We start from the raw sequence: 15,651 nt of genomic DNA, 5'->3' as shown, positions 1-15,651 counted from the left end.
ATTTTGTGGGCAATACTTAGATCATGTTTAAGGCGTCTTAGTTCTAAGCTTTCTAGACCCAGGGTTGAAAGTCTAGTCTCGTAGGGTATTCTGTTTCGAGTGGAGGACTGAAGGGCTCTTCTTGTAAAGTATCTTTGAACATTTTCAAGGGTGTTAATGTCTAAGATGCGATATGGGTCCCAAACATATGAGCTGTATTTGAGGATGGGTCTGGCGAAAGTTTTGTAAGCTCCGGTGAGTAATGAGAGATTGTCAGAGCAGAAGCTACATAGGATTAGGTTTACAACTCTTGAAGCCTTCTTGGCTTGTTACAGTGGGCTTTGGCACTTAAGTCTTTTGTTATGAGCCGGGGTGGCGCAGCAGGTAGAGTGATATAATGCAGGCCACTGAAGCTGACTGTAGATCTGCAGATCAGCGGTTCAAATCTCATCACCAGCTCAAGTTTGACTCAGCCTTCCATCCTTCCAATGTGGGTAAAATGAGGACCCAGATTGTGGGGGCAATATGCTGGCTCTGTTAAAAAGTGCTATTACTAACATGTTGTAAGCCGCCCTGAGTCTAAGGAGAAGGGCGGCATAAAAATTGAATAAATAAAATAAATAAAATAAATAAATATTAATATACCGAGGTCTTTAACCGAGTGGGGGTTATCTGTGATCATTTGATTATTCAGTTCGTATTTGGAGTTCAGATTCTTTTTCCCAATGCTGGTTGAGATTTGGAGTTGCCATGTGTTAGACCACTCAGAAACAGCGTCAAGGTCTTTTTGGAGAGTAGTTGTGTTATTGGTGGTGTTGAAGAGTTTTACATCGTGGGCAAAAAAGACACAGTTGCTTGTCACTGATGTAGAGAATGAAGAGCGTTGGTCCTAGTACACTACCTTGGGGAACACCGCTTTTAACAGGGATGGGGGGGATATGGTGCTTCCTATTTTGACCACTTTTGATCACCATATAAGGTAAAAGGTAGAATGTAAGCATGCTAATGCTGAGTCATTAGGTGTGAACTACAACCTGATTGTTCTGCCGGACTCTCTGGTAGAAGCCTCCCAAAAATTCAAAGGTACAAATTTCAGACACATACACATTTGAAAATTCAAAACAATGTTCTTTATCACAAAATTCAAAATAAACTAAGCACTCTTTTTGTATTGCAAAGAGCACTCGTCCCAAAACAACCTGGTAGATTGTACAAGTCTCTTATCAGTTCGTAAGTACTTAGCTTGCAGCTGTGAAGAAAGTCACAGCCCTTCTTCTTCCACAAAGTGAAACACACTTTGCTCTGCTTTGGTTTCAAAGTGGTGAAAAGTCAACAAACAAAGGCCGGAGTCAGCAAGACATTCATGAAACACAACGATCAGATAATTCTCCACAATGGCCAAACCTACATGCTGCTATTTATAGCAGCAGCACTAATTACAGCAGCCCCACCCAACCACAGGTGGCCTCATTTACCTTTGTAATAATCCTTTAGTTGTTGCTGCCTATGCATCACTCTACGCATGCGTGCATGTGTCATTAATTCTTGTTCAGAATCCAGAGATGATACAGATGATTGATCTCCTCCTGGGCTGTCTGCCAAACTCTCCTCCTCCCTGTCACTCAGGCCTCCTTGGTCAGAGGAGACTTCGTGGGCAGATTCCACTGGGAGCAAAACAGGCCTGCAGCATGTGGATGTCTCCCCCACATCCACCTGCACATTCCTTGGGGCAGGAGCTGGGCCAGAGCTAACCACAACACTGATTGGGCCAAGGCATTATAAGATGCTGATCAACTTCACCATTTCCTTGTGGTCGTTTGCTGTTGATGGTGGTTGTTAATTCTCTGGCTGGAGCAGTTTGAGCATGAGTTAGATATTGAGTAGAACTGAGATAGTGATACGAAGAAACCTGGATTGGTTTTGTATCTACCTGTAACCTGGAATGATTGAATATCTACTTGTAAGTAAGCTGAATATAGCTAATGTAAAGTTCCTGTCAATAGAAAACTGAAGATATTTTTCACTGAAGAGTAAACTACTGTTTTATACAAATGTGTCTTCGTCATTTATCTGGTTCATTAAAATGCCACAATATATTCTGATATCTTATCTAGTCCTCCTGCATAACTCTGCATATATATATATATATCTGGACAAATCTATCTACTTCCCACTGGACAGATGCCACTACTGAAAAACAGCATTTCCAAACATTATCTGTTACTCATAAAGGGTGAAACCATCTTTCCTGCAAAAAAAAGGGGGGGAAGGGGTTGGTTCCTTTTAGAAAATGCAGCTCTGTAAGTATTGTAGTCACCATGTATTGTAGTCTAAAGGTTTATAATAAAGAAACACTGTAACGTGAAACATCTACACAATTATTTTACCGGGGCTCTTCACTATTCCTTTTTTTTCTATTCTTCTGGAGGTGATGATGAATTGCGATCTTATCTTGCATGGGACAGAGATTCAACTGCCCAGTTGCTTTGCCCTTTCAAAAGTTGGCCAGCTATGTTAGAATTTTGCTTTGCTGTTAAGATCTATTATATATTCAATGGCTTGACATGTCTGTTTTGTGTCTTTTCTTGGCAGGCGAAAATCCAAAAGTAAACAAAAACAAAATGGAGGAAACAGGAAAGGTCAGCGGAATTCTGGATATTTTTAAAAGCCAGAGTTATAGATTATAATTTGTATGCTTTTCAGGGCATGTGGAACCATTTTTTAAAGTTGAATTTAATTTTTTGTTTCATTATGAATAGTTTTTATGAAGAAGTAAAATGGAAAGTAGCATGACACTTCATTTTATAGCACGTGAAATAAAAATAATGAGTGAATAGTGAAAATTTCTGCCACTGCTATGTGAGAAAAGGTCCAAACCGGCACAATCCACCTCTGACACCTGGTCAAATCAGTCCAGAAGAATAGTACCTAACAACTGCAAGAAAAGGAGACCACAGCACCGTTCCCTGTAAGCTGTGCACGTGCACGCGCGCGCGCTCCAAAATACCCCCGTGCGCACCTTTTTCCTCGGGCGCGCAGTCCCCATCCCCCTGCGGGGAGGCGCGGGCAGTAGAAGGGAGCTGCGGCCACACCTGCCTCTCCATGGTGCCTCTGGCCCCCTCGCGCTCCTGGCCTCTCGGCCCTGCCCCCCACCCACCCGGCCTCTCTTTCTCCTCCGCTGCAAGAGAGGGGGGAGGGGCAGGTGTTCTCCGGAGGCTGGCGGGCACGCGGGCCGGCGCGCGCTCTTCCCATCTCCCTGCCTGCGCGCCCGCCCGGAACATTCAAAGTAAGAGCGAAGGGTTTTCTTATTTTGAATGTTCCGGGCGGGTGGGCTGGCAGGGAGATTTGGGGAGCGCGCGCCGGCTGCCCCCGAACACCTGGCCCCCCACCCGCCTGGCCTCTCTTTCTCCTCCGCTGCAAGAGAGGGGGGAGGGGCAGGCGTTCTCCGGAGGCTGGCGGGCGCGCGGGCTGGCGCGCGCTCTTCCCATCTCCCTGCCTGCGCGCCCGCCCGGAACATTCAAAGTAAGAGCGAAGGGTTTTCTTATTTTGAATGTTCCGGGCGGGTGGGCTGGCAGGGAGATTTGGGGAGCGTGCGCCGGCTGCCCCCCAAACACCTGGCCGGCCGGCCGGCCGGCCGCCGCTCGCTGCCCGCTCCGCCTCTCTTTCTCCTCCGCTGCAACACGGCGCCCGGCCACGCTCCGCCTCCCGGGAGCCCAGCTGAAAACAAAACGGCTCCAAAAGTCGGCTGGGCTCCCGGGAGGCGGAGCGTGGCCGGGCGCCGTGTCTTTGCCTCCGCGCGCCGCCTCCGCCCGGCCGAAAACAAAACGGCTCCAAAAGTCGGCCGGGCTCTCGAGAGGCAGAGCTTGGCCGGGCGCCGTGTCTTCGCCTCCGCGTGCCACCTCCGCCCGGCCGAAAACAAAACGGCTCCAAAAGTCGGCCGTGCTCCCGGGAGGCAGTGCGCGGCTACTTCCTCTTCGCTGCAGAGCCGCACGGAGGCGAAGACACGGCGCCCGGCCACACTCTGCCTCCCAGGAGCCCGGCTGACTTTTGGAGCCGTTTTGTTTTCGGCCGGGCGGAGGCGGCGCGCGGAGGCGAAGACACGGTGCCCGGCCACGCTCCGCCTCCCGGGAGCCCAGCTGAAAACAAAACGGCTCCAAAAGTCGGCTGGGCTCCCGGGAGGCGGAGCTTGGCCGGGCGCCTTGTCTTCGCCTCCGCACGCCGCCCGGCCGAAAACAAAATGGCTCCAAAAGTCGGCCGGGCTCCCAGGAGGCGGAGCTTGGCTGCTTCCTCTTCACTGCATAGCCGCCGGGCAGAGGCGAAGACAACGGCGCCCTCCACTCTCTCTCCATATCTCTCTCTCTCTCTCTCTCTCTTTCTCTCTGTTGCCGGCGTGGTGAACGAGAAAGAGAGAGAGAGAGAAAGGAGGGGAGAGAGAATGAGAAAGAAAGCGAGAAAGCAAGCAAGAGAGAAAGACAGGGAAAGAAAGCAAGAGAGGGGGGAAGGAGGGGGAGGGAAAGGCATAGAGGGAGGGAAGGAGGGAGAGAGAAAGAACAAAAAAGAGAGGAAAGAAGGAAGAGAGAAAGGAAGAGGGATGGAGAGAGAGGGAATGAAAGATGAAGGAAGGGAGAGAGAAAGGGGGAGGGAGAGATAGAAAGGAGGGAGAAGGGGGTAGTTAGGGAGAGGGAAAAGGAAGGGCTTGGAGAAAGGGGGAAAGAAAGATAGAAAGGAAAGAGGGAGGGAGAGATAGAAAGGAAAGAGGGAGGGAGAGATAGAAAGGAAAGAGGGAGGGAAAGATAGAAAGAAAAGAGGGAGGGAGAGATAGAAAGGAAAGTGGGAGGGAGGAAAGAGGGAGGAAGACATAGAAAGGATAGAATTATGGATGCAAGAACTTGCTCATGTGTGATAGCGCAAGCCCACACTTCCTTTATTTATTTATTTATTTATTTATTTATTTATTTATTTATACTTATATGCCGCCCAGTGCCAAAGGGACTGCCGCTCAGACACTATACTTTTCCGCTTACCCCGAAAAAAAATTAGAGGGAACACTGGACCACAGTAGTCTGAAGTAGCCTATAGAAGCAGGACAGTTGTCAATTGTTGATTGCATCCTTACTGAGGAAGTATACGGCAAATACAGTGGTACCTCATCTTACGAACGCCTCTTCTAACGAAATTTTCAAGATACAAACCCAGTGTTTAAGATTTTTTTGCCTCTTCTTCCAAACTATTTTCACCTTACGAACTCAAGCAGCTGCTGCTGGGATGAAGGGGTTTCTTTTTTTCCCCTTTTTTGAAGAAAGAAAAGGGAGGGGCAGCTTGGAGGAGTAAAGATTTTGCATGCTTGCAAAAGCACTGAAACGGTGTCTTTTTAAGAAAGAAAAGGGAGGGGCAGCTTGGAGGAGTAAAGATTTTGCATGCTTGCAAAGGCACTGAAACAGTATCTTTTGAAAAAAGAAAAGGGAGGAGCGCCCCCCTTGCCTTTCTTCCTTCCCACTCACCCTTTAGCCTAGCCTTGCTTCTTCCACCCGCCCCCTTTAGCTGCTCCTCCCTGCCCTCTGTTCGCCTCCCTTCTAAAGTTTGGGATTTTCCTGAAGGATTTGCACGCATTATTTGCTTTTACATTGATTCCTATGGGAAACATTGTTTCATCTTACGAACTTTTCACCTTACGAACCTCCTCCTGGAACCAATTAAGTTCGTATGATGAGGTACAACTGTACTGTGTTAGGAAACAACTCTTGTCAACTTAAAATGAATTTAAATGGCTTTTTTTGTTTTGAGATAAAAAGCACAAGATAAAGAGCTCAGTTAGTTGGGGGAAAATTTTAGGCTTCATTTTATTTGTTTATTTATTTTTCCATTTCATTTAATCAGATTTCTATTTATTTAATCAGATTTCTATGCCGCTCTTCTCCTATTTTATATAGCTAAAAGTGACCCTGATGGTATCCAATGAAGTTAAAACAATTTAAAGATAGTAAAACAGCTATCAATATTTTTAAAAAACTAAAAAAACCCTCCCCCATGCTTTTCAGACCCACAGTAGTACAATAGTAGAATGCAGTTCCGGTAGCAAAATTTGGAGCTCCATCCAGAGCACCCAATTTGCACTGAAAGATTTATTTTATTTCTATTTATTTATTTTGTCCAATACACAATAATACACAATGAAGGTTATAGAGGATATAGTAGAGAAGAAATACAAGATATAGGAGAGACAGGGGACGGAGAGCGCTTATGTACGTCCCTTACTGACCTCTTAGGAATCTGGAGAGGTCAACCGTGGATAGTCTAAGGGTACAATGTTGGGGGTTAGGGGATGATATGATAGAGTCCAGTAAGGAGTTCCATGCTTTGACAAACCCGATTACTAAAGTCATATTTTTTACAGTCAAGTTTGGAGCGGTTAATATTAAGCTTGAATCTGTTGTGTGTGCTTGTGTTGTTGTGGTTGAAGCTGAAGTAGTCTTTGACAGGCAGGATATTGCAACATATGATCTTGTGGGCAATACTTAGATCATGTTTAAGGCGTCGTAGTTCTAATCTTTCAAGACCCAGGATTGTAAGTCTAGTTTCGTAGGGTATTCTGTTTCGAGTGGACGAATGAAGGGCTCTTATTGTGAAGTATCTTTGAACATTTTCAAGGGTGTTAATGTCTGAGATGCAATATGGGTTCCAAACAGATGAGCTGTATACGAGGATGGGTCTTGCGAAAGTTTTGTAAGCTCTGGTTTAAGCCACGCCCACAGTATGGTAGTAAAAATTTTGGTAGCCCATCACTGCATCAGTCCCACCAGAAAGAAGCCCCTCCACTTTTACTAACACTTGCTAGCCAACTCTGCCATGAGCAGCTCAAACAAGCCCTCTCTGGTATAATAAGGCGAAGTCTCAACCCTCTAATTATTTTGACCAGAGTGACTTTCCTCCATCTATTACCAAGGCCACCTTGTAAGCCACCTTTCCCTTCAATACTCTGGTAAAGCTATACTGCACTAGCCTGATCAGACTAGACCAGTCTTGTCTTGTCTTGCCTGGGTCTACATGAGCTGTTATCAATAGATGTTTGGACAAAAGGAATGAAACCATGTCCCCACATGAACCCTGATTGGATTCATATCCTCCCACCAAAGTCCTTGGGATAAAAGGAAAGACTAGCTGGCAGGAAAGGCATGAATGAAATGGAGAAGGGAAGAGGTGAATTCAGGATGATAAAGGAACTAGAGGCAACAGCAAGAGAATTCGCTTCTATTATAATGGGGCAAAATCTAACTTTAAAAAAATGTTTGTTATTAAATATTTAAACATTAAAAAGACAAATCTAGTAAAAAAGAGAAGAGGAGGCAGGGAATGAGGGAAGGAAGGAAGGGGAGGAAGGAAAGAGCAAAGAAAAAGATAAAAATAAAAATAAAACAGAAAGTAACAAATTAAAACAGATACGTTCCAAACTTATTTTCAACAGTTAGGCCAACCCATTAACTTCCTAGCTAGGGCAGAAGGCCCAGATTCAATCTCTGGATATTTAAGGGCTAAAAAACCCCCCCATTAGTGCCATTACATGGCAGTGGCTGATATTATGCTAAGTTAGTATCTGCTTTAATTGCAAGGCATTTAATAACATTGGACATTTGGAGACAATACCATAAACATGACTGATGAGTGGTTAAATTCTCTTCCCATAGGAAACTTCAGTGTGAACTAACAAATCATGAAATCAAGGCTCTTTTGCAATGGCAAATTTTCTATTTATTTTTTTTTGCTTTTCTCAAAATACTTTAGCTTTATTAAATGACTTCGTAAGCCCTAGTTACTTCTATTAGATCTAGTTGGTTGCAGCTTTTAATTATTCCAGAAATCCCTTCAACCTAAAACAGAAGGCTAAGTGACAATAATGCTAAGAATAAATACTGTGCAGACCAAAAGGAAGAAAAAGAAAGGCATCTTCATGGCATGTTTAGTGGACAAGAGGATAGGTTTGAAGTCATCTAGCCAAACTGAGATACATCCTGGTGGATTGACATCACTTTTGTTGGAAGGCAGAATGATGTGAAATTCCAACTAGACTACCTAGGAATATAATTGCATTTTCTGCCCTCTCCGCTCAATAGTTGAAATGACAATACAAATAAATAAATCTGAAGCTGAAGAAATAGAACATTTAAAAAAACACTAATCCAAGACCTCCCAACTACCATAACCAACCAGAGACAAACATCAATTTCAAATAACTTTTACTAAGTTCTTTTACAAAGAACTTTTGACTCACTGCTAAATGGATAGTTCTACTGTCACAAAATGCATGCAATCATAAAACAAGAACAACTTTATTTGATTGGAATTCTTTTATGCTTTTAATTTTTTTCTAAAAGGCCATTTACTATCCATAGCCTGGAGGAGAGGCGTAGACATTCTAATCAATAGACTTACTTTTTCCAGAAGAAAACAACTATTTATTTATTCGTTTTATTTATTTATTAGATTTCTATGCCCCCTTTCTCGAGGCAACCAAATAACTATATTTAGTAAAGAGACAACAATTATTGGGCCTTGGTTTTGTCTGTTTTGATGGTGTTTATAGAGATTTGAGCTCTTTAAGAAGATGACCCTTCATGAGGCCATATACAATATAGATAACGTTGTGATGCATTGTGATGCATTGTATATCACTCTCTGCGGGGGCCTCTTATAAAAAGAAAAAGGTCAAATATCTATATACACCATCAGGATAGACATAACCAGCTGAGGCTTCATCTAGTGGTGGCAACGTTTACCTTCAGTCCTGACCAGGATTAGAAATCCGGACCATGGGGAGGAGTAGCAGCTTCAATTATTTGCCGCGGTCACACAATGACAAGTGCGCAGCAGCCCAAACAGGGACCTTCCTGGGTGTGGATGAGAGATTAGATTAGATTAGATTTATTGGATTTATATGCCGCCCCTCTCCACAAACTCGGGGTGGTTCACAACAATAATAAAAAACAGTACATAATAACAAATCCAATGCCCACCAATGTAATTACAATTTAAAATTAGTAATTTCATAAAACAATCCCAATATATATAAAAAAAACCAGGCACACAATCAATCAAATGGCAAAACAAACATGGGCAAGGGGGAGATGTTTTAGTTCCCCCATGCCTGACGGCAAAGGTGGGTCTTAAGGAGTTTACGAAAGGCAGGGAGGGTGGGGGCAATCCTAATCTCAAGGGGGAGCTGATTCCAAAGGGTCGGGGCCCCCACAGAGAAGGCTCTTCCCCTGGGTCCCGCCAGACGACATTGTTTAGTCGACGGGACCCGAAGAAGGCCGACTCTGTGGGACCTAACCGGTTGCTGGGATTCGTGCGGCAGGAGGTGGTCCCGAAGATAAACCAATAGTAGCCTGCTATTGGTTTATCGCTAGTAGTTGGGATGAATCCTAGAAGGTGATTGGTCAGTGAGCATTTCCTGTGCCTCTACTTTTCCTGTCACTGATAGCTGGAGGGATTGTGAGGGGAATGTTTATGTTTGGATGGAGGCAGCTGGCAGCGAGCCAGATAAATGGCGTCCATGGGCCGTATTTGGCATGCGGGCCATAGTTTGGGGACCCATGTTTAATTTCCCCACAGCACACCTGACCATGTCTCACAGCACACTAGTGTGCCACGGCACACTGGTTGAAAAACACTGCTTTAGAAGATGGGGAAGCTGTTTTTGCCCTCCCCAGGCGTTGAATTATGGGTGTAGGCACTCACACGCGTGCATCCTCTTTCAGCACTTGAGTGAAAAAAGGTTCACCATCACTGCTTTGGGGGGGGAGGGGAAATACACAAAAATATGCAATCTCTCTTTTATCACAAGATGAAATACTAACAAATCTAAATAGCTTTATTCAAAATGCAATATAATTACCACCACAGACTCTACTGATTGACTTGTTGGAGAAAGTTTGTCAATCTTGTTTACTACCAGTCTGGATGGTAATTACATAAAAAGTGACAATGATATACTATGATGAACTTAATTGATGTTTACTTCAAAGGACTATTTTCTATTTTTTATTACCATTTCAATCAAGATTTAAAAACCCGGGGGGGGGGGAGAAAATCACCCTCAACCAAATATTTTCATAGAGATCAGTTCAAGATCTGCTTCTACAATATTTCCCTCAAGTTCACGACATTTTTCTGTACAGTGGTACCTCTACTTAAGAACGCCTCTACTTAAGAACTTTTCTAGATAAGAACTGGGTGTTCAAGATTTTTTTGCCTCTACTTAAGAAACATTTTCTACTTAAGAACCCGAACCCAGAAAACTTTCCCAGGGAATTTGAGAGTGGCATGAAGGCCCAGCCAGTTTCCTGACATTTCCCTTTTAATCCCCGCCATCTTGGGCTGCGAGAAGAGCCTTTCGGTGGCGTTTAAGGAGGCTTTGGCAGTCCAGAGCGAACGAAGCATTTTTCTGTCTCTGTGCGCTTGGACAGGGAATAAACCTCTGCCAGTGCCCAGATAAAAGAAACGTTCTCTTCGCTCTGGGCAGCCGAGGAGTCACTGCAGTGAAGAAAAAGCACCAGCTACAAAACCAGTGAGCGAGAGGAGCCCTTCAGCATGGGAAGGAAGAGGCAGCAGGTAGCAGCAGCAGCAGCCTGTGTATGGGAGGCAGTGTATGGGAGGCTCATGCTCCTCCTCGCTTCCTCAGAGTCCCTCTTTTTTTTTTAAGCCTTAAAGTTTTTGATTTTTTTGATTCCCCTTCCCTCACCTTCTTCCTTCAGCAGCGACTCTCCTCCTCCTCTTCCTGCTCCTCCTCCTCCCACCCAAATTCCGAGTTTTTATTTCTTTCCTAATGGGTTTGTGTTGTGGTTAGCTCTGGCCCAGCTCCTGCCCCAAGGACTGTGGATGTGAGGGAGACATCCACATGCCGCAGGCCTGTTTTGCTTCCAGTGGAATCTCCTGATGAAGGCTCCTCTGACCAAGAAGACATGAGTGACAGGGAGGAGGAGAGTGGGGCAGACAGCTCAGAAGGAGATCAATTATCTAGCTCCTCCTTGGATTCAGAACAAGAGTTAATGATACAGCCACGCATGCGGAGAGCGATGCATAGGCAGCAACAACTGAGAGATTATTATCAAAGAAAATGAGGCCACCTGTGGTTGGGTGGGGCTGTGGTAATTAGTGAGGCTGCTATAAATAGCAGCCTGTGGGTTTGGCCATTGTGGAGGATTATCTGATCGTTGTGTTTCGTGCCTGCCTTGATGACTTTGACCTTTGTGTGCTGATTTTTCCCCGCTTTGAAACTAAACCAGAGCAAAGTGTGTTTCACTTTGTGAAAGAAGAAGGACTGTGAATTGCCTCACAGCTTGCTAAGTATCTCACAACTGATAAGGGACTTGTACAAATTACCAGTTTGTTTGGAGACGAGTGCTCTTTGCTATACAAAAAGAGTGCTTAGTTTATTTGAATTTTCGGTATAAAGAACATTGTTTTGAATTTTCAAAGGTGTGTGTGTCTGAAATTTGTATCTGTGAATTTTCGGGAGGATTCTACCAGAGCTCGACAGAACAGGTTTGTATGCATTATTTGCTTTTACATTAATTCTTATGGGAAAAATTGCTTCTACTTAAGAACCTGGTCACAGAACGAATTAAGTTCTTAAGTAGAGGCACCACTGTACTTTTATTTGACAAGACAAATAAAATATATATATCACAATATGTATATGTTCTTCACTCTTTCTCATTTTTCTTCTACAAGCTTTGCTGGTTAGTGGAATGTCCATGTATCTTACTTTAAATGATTGGTAAAAAAAACTAAACAAACCCGGGCCACCTCAATTGATATGAGTATTGGAAAGAGAATTTGCTTTTATGGATGAAATGTGGTGTTCTCACACTTATGGTCACAAAGGGATGTTTATGAATACTCTTCTCCAATATAAAATCATTTCTCCAGCACTTTGTACATTTCATAAGTTCCGACACAAGAAGAAGGAAAAAATCTTGCCCTAGGGCTTTTTCAAATTGCAAAATGTGGATGACAAGTATTCAGAGTGATGGGGAAATATGTGACAGATAACTCAGTTCTTCATAAGGAAAAGGAACACCTGCAATTTACTATCAACAATGTATGGATTGATGGATAAGCTTCACTGCATCTTTCTGAGATGGTGTCTTCTTAAGGAGACCGTGGTTTGTTCTCTCTCATCGCTAACAAAACTGGCCAATTTCCAAATTGTTGAAACTGTCATTGGGCTTTAGCTTCATTAGGCTGCAAATGAAATTCTGGGTGCTTTGGTTAAGGTTCAGTTCTAGATATTGTGTTGATACAGTATTGATTATGTCTCGTGATGATTTCTTGAAGGACAAAATAGTAATACGTCCATCCTAGCTCTTCTTGATGTGTCAGTGGTTTTTATTCATAGTGTCTTTCAGAACCAACTCAGGGGAATGGGTGTCAAAAAACTGTGTCACAGTGCTTCTCTTTCTCTCACAATCAGTTCTAGTTAGCATCCATAGGAGGAAAAGATCTAGCCTTAAACACCTGCTTTGTGGAGTTCCATTCTCTCTCTACTTCTGGGTATCACCTACATGAGCCTTCTGGGCAAAATCATCTAATGGTATGGTGTTGATATCATCAGTATGCTGATGATACTCAATTATAACTCTCTGTCCTAGGTCAACCAAATATTTGGTTAGAACAGGCCCAGTCTTAGCAAGACTGAGTGCATGTCGGTCACCTCTAGCAAGACTTAGCAAGAACTACTGGATCTAGTGATTTTTCATCTTGCTTCAGATGAAGTGCAAAACAGATTTTAACACAGTATTACCAATACAGTGTTATCTCTACTTACGAAGTTAATTCATTCCGTGACCAGGTTCTTAAGTAGAAAAGTTTGTAAGATAAAGCAATTTTTCCGATAGGAATCAATGTAAAAACAAATAATGTGTGTGATTGGGGAAACCACAGGGAGGGTGGAGGCCCTGTTTCCTCCCAGGAGATTCCTAGAGAGGCCCCACGGAGGCTTCTCCTCGCCTTTTCCGGGCCCGTTTTCTCTCAAGAGATTCCTAGAGTGGCCCCATGGAGGTTTCTCCCCGCCTTTCCGGTTACAGTTTCGGAGGCTCGGATTTGTAAGTGGAAAAGGCAAAAAAATCTTGAACACCCAATTCTTATCTAGAAAAGTTTGTAAGTAGAGGCATTCTTAGGCAGAGGTAGCATTGTATTGGTAATACTGGATGTATTGTCCAAGTTTAGTCCAAATTTCTTTAGTCTCTTGAGATTTTTTTAAAAAAAATTCTATGGAGTTTTCCAGAATTGTTTACACCTGAATAACATATTACCGTAATCAGTCACCTAATTCACCTTATCACAATCTTCCCTGTTATAGTGAGTCAGTTTGCTTTGAATTACAATTATATTAAAATCATTACACTCCATGCATATGATGAAATAGAATTATAGTTCACAAAGCTTATCCTTTTTAATAAAATATTTTTGTTTGTAAAACTGCTAGATTTCTCCTCATTTCCCCCTAAATGTGTAAAGAGCTATCATTGGCATATAAACATTTCATTTATAGGACAAATTCAAAATGGTGGTTTCAAAAAATATAGAACTTACCCAGGGAAATTAAAGCCTCCGAAACTGACTGTAGTGACAGAACTTTATGAAAATCACTAAAACTAGCTGAAACCATCTATGTTAATCAAGTCTCACTACCAATAGGAAGAAAAGATGAATGGATGGACAGATGATAAATTGATAATCTTAAGATTAGTGATGGGCGAACCGAACCCGCACAATTCAGGTCCATGCCGAATTTTGCGGTGTTCGGTATGCCGAACCCGAACCCGAACTTTTTTGAAACTTCGGGCAAAGTTTGAGGTCACGTTCAGCGTTCGGAGCTTTGACGTCACTGGCAGGTTGCTAAGGACACCAAGGTGATCACTTCCTGGATTCCATGGAATCCAGGAAGTGATCACCTTGGTGTCCTTACCAACCTGCCGGTGACGTCAAGGCTCCGCCCCCGGAATCTCTTCGTGGGAAGGATTCCCCAGATCCTTCAAAGGGAGGTCTTCACGTAAAAATAAACATTGTTATTTTTACATTAAAGGACACCGCAGCAGCGCTGCAAGCAAAGGGCGGTCCTTTCATGTAAAAATAAACATTTTTTTTTACATGAAAGGATCGCCCTTTGCTTGCAGCGCCGCTGCGGTGTCCTTTCACGTAAAAATAAACATTGTTATTTTTATGAAAAAGGACGCCGCAGCCGGTATACGTGACATCAAAGCTCCGCCCCCAAAATCTCTTGGTGGGATTCCCTGTTCGGGTTTGGGTACGGTTCGGGTTCGCCCATCACTACTTAAGATACAAATGTATAGTTTTAATATACCATGTTACATTTTCCTGTATTATTATATGTCCATTTTTTTCTTTTGATACACTATGATTTCCTACTCCATCTGGCTTTAATAAATCATATAGCAGATAATTAAATTGTAGGTAAAGAATTTAGGATTTCACTGTCAAAAGGAGCATTTGAAAAAATATCTAACCAGAAATATCATTTTACAAAGTACACTTTTATAGAATCTATCCAGAAGGGAAGGCGTGGAGAATTAAATAAAACAGAAGAAACTCTTCTTTTGGTATTTGTCAACTGGACAATAAAATAACCTCAACATCATTTACTGGTTTTATATGCTGCTCCCATCACTAATGATAAAGTGAACAGAGTGCTGAAAGGCACTGAGACTGAGAAAAACTGCTTTATATCAGATTGCTCTTCAGCTAAAAGAATCCAAGAATGATTAGCAAATACCATTACTAAGATAGCCTTAACTTTCAAACTTGTAGTGTAAAAATTGTGACATACAAGGGAAAGGGAGAGTTCAACTAGATTCTTAAAGTTTGGTTTTGTTTTTCATCACAACCATCTGGAATAGAAGCAATTCTGTATATCATTATAACAGCTTCTTGAGCTCCAAATGAAGAAACAAGATATGGATGATAAGAAACAGGGATTACACATGAACTTCATTAGAACTTTTGATTACTTTGCCCCCCTAACCCTAAACTACTGGGGATGGGGGGAAGCTTCATTTTCTTTTGCTGTCAACAAAAGATATTATTCCATTCACCCACTCATCTAAAACCAAGGCGGGAAACTGAGTCAGGTTGGAAAGATCCAATAAACTCCTGCATCTAATATTTTGCAGGTAACATCCAGAATGCTGGTTCTTCCTCTTTGGCTTATAGGGCCCTTTGTGTGTGGTGGGGGGGGATTTCTCCCATCATTTCAAATTCAGTTTCCAGAAAACCTTTTTCTAACATGCTATCTTTGGAAAAGGTGGGCTAGATGATTGCCTGTTTTCCCAAACTAAAACTACCTCATGCAATCAGATTTCTGTCTTCTTTGACTGCCAGTTTTAACAAGTGTAAATTGCATTGCAACAACTGCCTGGAGTAGTTTATCAGCTCTGTCCTAAACCTCGTCACTCCAGGATCATAAATACATTCATGCAAACTTTATATATCAAATACAATTTTATAGAAGTCCCATCCGTTTTCTGTGCTCATTTCAATGAAATAAATTACGACATCCTGAATCTCAGGAAAAGGAAGTGACTATTTTTCAGGTTAAATCTTCCCCAAAGTTCACTAAAACTTATTTTGATTCAATGTTTTGACTTCCTTCACTAA

The sequence above is a fragment of the Erythrolamprus reginae genome, chromosome 2 (assembly GCF_031021105.1).
Source record: "Erythrolamprus reginae isolate rEryReg1 chromosome 2, rEryReg1.hap1, whole genome shotgun sequence".
Classification (NCBI taxonomy): domain Eukaryota; kingdom Metazoa; phylum Chordata; class Lepidosauria; order Squamata; family Dipsadidae; genus Erythrolamprus; species Erythrolamprus reginae.
The sequence above is the reverse complement of the archived record's forward strand: the minus strand, read 5'-3'. Positions refer to the sequence as shown.